Genomic DNA, 6,278 nt, shown 5'->3' on the forward strand with positions numbered 1-6,278 from the left:
CATTTTCAACCCTCTATGGCCATAGCATCTAACGAAGAACCATGAGCATAAGATTGAGAGAGTGCTCAAGACAAAGAAGAAGAAGGCTTCACCTACATGGTCCCTTGCCCTCACTCACTCACTCACTCAATCTCTCTTAAACCTCTCAAAGTCTTTTTCTCCCACAATGAAAAGAAAGAAGGAAAATATAGAGTATTTTCAGACACATGTATAGCTTGTTCTATTCTTTCTCATCTTTTAAATATATGAAAAATAGGGTTAGGATTTTTCCATTTCCCTTGGTCACTGTATCCCCTCTCAAGTCTTTCGAGCTAGTCATGGCTCTTTTTACATACAATCAAACATTATTTACAAAAAACTTTCATTTTGTGGGAAAATGAACCAAGTAATTGATTATACAAAAAACACTTTTATACTTTCATTTTCTCCAAATTCATTGACAAACTAAAAACTCAGAATTACTCATTAAAACTAGAACTTGAAACATGAGAAAGTACTGATTGAGCACAAATACTATCCTTTTATAGAAACAACTTCCTCAAGAACATTAACAACCTCAAAACAATGAGAAATTTTGTAAATCCATTACATTCCTCACTTGAAAAACTTCTTGTTATAATAATTATCTCTCTTCTTGAAGCCAATAGATACCATAAGCTTCACTTTTTGCACTTTTCACTACATTCCTTTCATCTTTAGGCTTTTAAGAAATCCAATGAACTACGTTAATTGGATGTTAATTAATAGAATGTACCTCATTCTTGACTTTCAACCAACTTGTGCAAGTGTGAACATTGCTAAGAACTAAAACTTTGCTATTCAGAAAAGCTATACATAGAGGTGCTAAAATTGAAGGTTTATAATAGTAGAAACTTGCTCCAACCTTTCAATTTGAGATAATTTGAAATAGTATATTGTGAACTGCAAATATTTGTATCTTGAACAAATACACGCAAAGATTGTGTATTCTTTAATACAAATTGTGATACTTTAAGTGATTCTAAGGCCTCTTCATTGGAGTCCAACCAGCTACTTGCATCATCTTCTTCAAAGTTAGTTAATAGAACCAAAAGAATAATCCATAGTAACATCTATATTGATACATATATGATCGTGAACTTGTTATTCGTAAAATGTCATCTTCTAATTGGCTACATAATTTATCTTCTTGATTATTTAACTCATTGTCTTTCTTGCTAATTTCTTCATTGCTTTCTTCTTGATTGAAACTAATCGGAAATTGATTGCGATGGGCTGCAAGATGTTAAAATAATATAGAAAATACCTTCAAATCACATATCCAAGTTGCCAAAAGCCAAAGGAGAAGGGTTGGAGGTTTGCAGCGGTGGTAGGTAGTGAGAGGAGATCGAGCGTGGCGTTATCCCTCCACCGTCCATAGGGAGGGGTGACGTTGCTCCATTCCCGGTCTCACGTGATCCCCCCCTCGCTCAAGGAGCGGGCACCCCGCCCCTCCGGGCAAGTAAATACCCGGCCAACTCAGGACTTTGCCATGTACACCTAAGATCAAGGCATAATCATACCACATACATGAGAGAAATAGTAAGGGAATAAGGAAGAGTATGAGTGTGACAGAAAGAAGTGAGTAGGATTAGAGCAAGTATGAGAGGGGTTGGAGGTTTGCACCTTGGATTAAGGGCCAAAAGCCAAAGGAGAAGGGTTGGAGGTTTGCAGCGGTGGTAGGTAGTGAGAGGAGATCGAGCGTGGCGTTATCCCTCCACCGTCCAGAGGGAGGGGTGACGTTGCTCCGTTCCCGGCCTCACGTGATCCCCCCTCGCTCAAGGAGCGGGCACCCCGCCCCTCCGGGCGAGTAAATACCCGGCCAACTCAGGACTTGGAGTCGGACGCCTCCTGCAGAGAGAGCCAGAACTCCTCTCTCCTGCTCAACAATGGCTCGCCGATCTGCATCCACACCAACCGGATCTGTCCCCCCTCCGCGGGTTACAGGCGTCAGACTACACCCAGGAACGAAAGAAGCGCCGCCTACCGATGTGCTACTCATAGAGAGGTGGCGTAGGCGTGCTTATCCCATGTGGGAGATCCATATAATACCATCCACCTCCTTCACTTCCAAATCGCCACACGTATTAAGAAGAATGCGATGCTATTTCTTTGAGATATGCTCGGCTTCCGACGTGCTGGTGGACCACGCCGCCGTCTTCTCGCCGCTTAGATTGCGTCCCATCCTCCCTCTGTTTTGCTCTATATCTCTGCTCTGCCCCCTTGGTTCCCAACTTGCCTTTCGTTCGCTGCATGCACAGTAACACAATTCCCCCTCTAACTTTTGTGTCGCTTGGTTGATATTGGCTTTCCAGCTCGCTCGCTCGCTCGCTCTCTCTCTCTCTCTCTATGTATGCATATTCTAATTAAGGTGAATCAATGAATAAATTCAAGATTACTTCAAAGCACTTGTATGTGTGAGTATATTAGAGCATCACTTTGAGTAGATAAGCGCCTTAAAAGCCTAAAAACGTGTATCTTAGTGAAGATAAATATGGACTTTGCCCACTTCCCATACAGAGCCCTTTATTCAGAGCTTTAGGATCCCCATTTGGAGTTAGCCTACTCCAAAAGAGAGTTTTTATTAGTAGCTTGCATATAAAAAATCCTAAGCTATATCTCAATTGTGAAAAAAAATATGTAGATACATTTGCCACGTTCTTGTGTTCTATCTTTTTCCCCATTGAACAAATGAGGATGAGAAAGGCCAAAAGTTGTTAAAATGAGAATGTTAAATAATAATTTTCATTATGTTTTAGGTTGTCTCTTTTGGAAAGGCTAAAAAGAATTCTTTTCTTATCACTTGATCAATTGTTTTGGTAGGTCTACTTCTTTTGTTTGATCTCCTGAACAATCAAATGTTATAATGGAGCGTAAGCAAGATGGGTGACCATTTATATTATTCTAATGTGAAGAGATGGATTCTTCATGATCTACCTCTTTCTGCATTGCTTGGCATACCAAGACCCAAACTTATGAAATATAACACTGTCAAGCATTTTCCCATAAACTAAAAACCCCTAGAAACACATTAGATACCTAGGATTTTTGTAGCTAGTAGAGGAATTGTGTTTGCATCTTGCCTAATGCATGAGCACTCATAGACAAGGTTAGGCACAAAATTTTCAACGCATCCATATTTTTGCATACGACATTGCTTGTATGATTGCATAGCATAGATTTAACCTTGCATTTTTTCTTGAATCATATGTGATTGAGTATAGAGTTCATTTTCATAACATATTGTTGGATAGGAAACATTGCATTGACACAACAACATGTATATTACTAGAGGGTTTGAAGGATTGTAAAAATTGAAACAGATTGTCTTTAGACAAATTCAAGAGGCAATGAGGAGATGGCTAAGGCAATAGCCTGAGATATTTTTATCACACGATTGTTTATGGGCTTTCTAGTTAGGATAAAGGCAAATAGCTAGAAAAAGTGAAGTCAAAAAAGATATAATCGAAAGTAACAAAGAGAATAAGGACTTTGTTGCAGAGAAGGATGATGCAGGTTCTTCATAATATGGGATGTCAGATGTTTTTGAGAGCATTATAACTTAGCTATGTGTTTGTAAGCTCGGGTGCCAAGAAGTGGAAAAGAAGAGCAACCCTTGCCATTTTGTTGAGAAGCAGGAGGATGTGTTAATGGCTCTACCTTCTTGTGAAGGTTCACATCATCCCAAAAAGAAGCATGTTTGGGTTCGTATTTCAAGAGTGTCATCTATGTTGGGTTGCAGTTTTATGATTGATGGCCATGCAAACTGGAGTAGCAATGATTAGTTAGGAAAAGACTATGGTAGTTGATGGGGATAGGCAATGTGTTTAGAGAAAGAGCTTACTTTGCAAATAGACAATGGAAACTTGGATGCCATCGCAATGTTCAAGAAGGAGATTTTTTACATTAGAGGAGCTTGCGTTGACTTGAAAAATTAGAGTTTGTACTACATGTTTGAATAATACTTGACATATGAAAGAATCTCAAGACTACAACACTAATGATGGAGTGAAGAGAGGCTGTCTTATTAATATGCATTATGGAGGCTGATGACTATTAAAAGATAGGCATAGGAACCCATTGTAAGCAAGGGTGTATGTGTTAGAAGACACACATAGGAACCCACTATAAGCAAGGGAGTATTGATGCCAGGAGGCATATTTCACGGTGGATTCCGTGAGGTTTTACAGTGGATTCCGTAAACTTTAATGACCGGGGCTCATACACAAAGTGGATTCTTTGTGCGAGAAGTTGATGGGGACGCCTGTCCTTTTCGGGTGTTTCATTAATTTAGTGTGTACATGGGTGATTCCATAGCGGGTGATTTCGCAAAATGCATATTAAATTAATAAACGTTTATGAGTTTAGAGTGTGCACTCGTAATAAATTAAGGTTAGGATTTATTTCTAACCAGTTGATTTATTTATGTAGCTGAAGACTGCTAGGTATTTACTTTTGTCGGTTTAATTGTATTATTTTACTAACGATTGTGAATGCTTCAGTTGATGTGTAGAGATAGTAGTAGTGGGCGGAGGAAAGCATTGAAGGATAGCGAGTATTCGATCTATGGATTATATTTTGATAGGCGCCACGCCTATATTTTGTCATGCCTATTTATCGAGGCATCGATTATTTATTATTATTTTGTATGCGCATGGGCGCTTGGTTATGTTATTTTATTTGGACATTGTATTGGGCGTGCGAGACTCTTTGGGCACCGTCCATTAGCTTTATTCCTATTTTTGTGTAAAAGCAAACTCAAAAGCTAAAAGCTTGTTATATTTTTGTAAATTGGGCTATTATTGAGCATGAAGATGAAATATACATAAAATACATGCTTTGTGAAGCGCTCACACAAGGCATGGGGGGAGATTGCACCCAATTGGTCTCTTGCTCTTGTCGTTCATGCTTTTTACCTTGTAACTTGTGCAAAAAGTAGAGTTCATTGTTCTTGGGGACCTTTCGACATTCACTACGTGAGCATACAGCGTCCGATTTGCGCATCAGTGGTATCAGAGCGGAGCTGAGATCAAGAGCTTCCAATCACTACCCATCTCGTGCGAAGGCGGAGCTCCTGGAACGATCGGGCTCTACGGTCAATCTCGTCACGAATCGTCGATACAGGCAGACTTCTGGTGATCAAGAACCCCTGTTTCTGTTATTGGATCGCGAAGGACCGGGCTACAGAGGCAGAGGACCACTCTTACATCTCCTTCATCAAGTCGTGGACAACCAGAGATAAGCTTCATATTTCCATAGCTAAAAAAAAGCTTAAACCACAAAGTTTATAAAAGCTTAGTTATTTGACTTAAGCTCTTAAACAAAAATCGAATCGTGGAGAGGACGGCGGGCTGTTCTGAAGGTCGAAAATCGCGCCGTGGACATCCTCTTGTCCTCCAAATCGACGTCGACTCTGAAGCACTAAAGCTTCTTACTTCCCTAAGTCAACTAAGGCAAATCACTTCTACAAGTCACAAACTCCACGTCACACCAAAACAATCAAGTTCAGCAAGTATTTTCAGATCAAGTTCTGCAAGTTCCATAAATCGAATAAGTTCTGCAAGTCTGCAACTCTGCAAGTCACATAAGTCTGCAACCCTGTAAGTCAGACTAGTCAACTGGAGTCAGAACTGATTTGTGCTCAAAACTCCTAGAAGGACTGTTCCTGCGCAGAAACTCCGAACTGCAAAGTTGTTCATTGGAAGGTACTCTACCCATACGCAGGTTTGCTGAAGCATTTTCAGCATACGAAGAAGGATAAATCACAGATTTTTCGAAGATTGAGAAAGCTATACCCAAAAACACACAAGCCTTGTATTCCCGAACTTGAGCTACGCTCATCCCGCTAACTTGATTTTGAGTGAGAAATGTCTTTTTAGTTTTGCAGGATGACGGAACCACATATGGATGATCTTATGGTGGCTGAAGGCAACCTACTTGAGCCTACGATGGAGCAAAAGCTGGACTTAATCATGATGCAATTGGAAGAAGAACGAAGGGTAAGGCAAGCATTGCAAGCTCAACTGGCAAATTTACAAAGAGCGTCTACCGACAAAGAAGAATCTCAAGCTGAAGATCTGATTCGACGTACCATTGACGTAACTCTTGAAGCTCAAACCATCTGCAAGGAATCAAAGATAAGTAAAAGAAGTTTCAAATTCTGTACTTTCAATGGCATACGAGAAGGAAAAACTGTTCTAGCATTCATTAGTCAGTTTGATGACTATTTCCATGAGGAAACCTATGCAGAAAAAGATAAA

The 6,278-nt window shown here is 39.9% G+C and overlaps 1 non-coding gene across 1 annotated transcript; it reads right to left on the bottom strand.

The window, feature by feature from the left end:
* Positions 1-1,707: 1,707 nt before the first annotated feature.
* LOC148017874 (signal recognition particle RNA) lies at positions 1,708-1,969 on the bottom strand. The gene has a single exon (XR_015687812.1).
* Between the last annotated feature and the right edge of the window lie 4,309 nt (positions 1,970-6,278).

Source organism: Lygodium microphyllum, chromosome 21 (assembly GCF_053477565.2).
Source record: "Lygodium microphyllum isolate KBCC chromosome 21, Lygodium_microphyllum_v1.1.10, whole genome shotgun sequence".
Classification (NCBI taxonomy): domain Eukaryota; kingdom Viridiplantae; phylum Streptophyta; class Polypodiopsida; order Schizaeales; family Lygodiaceae; genus Lygodium; species Lygodium microphyllum.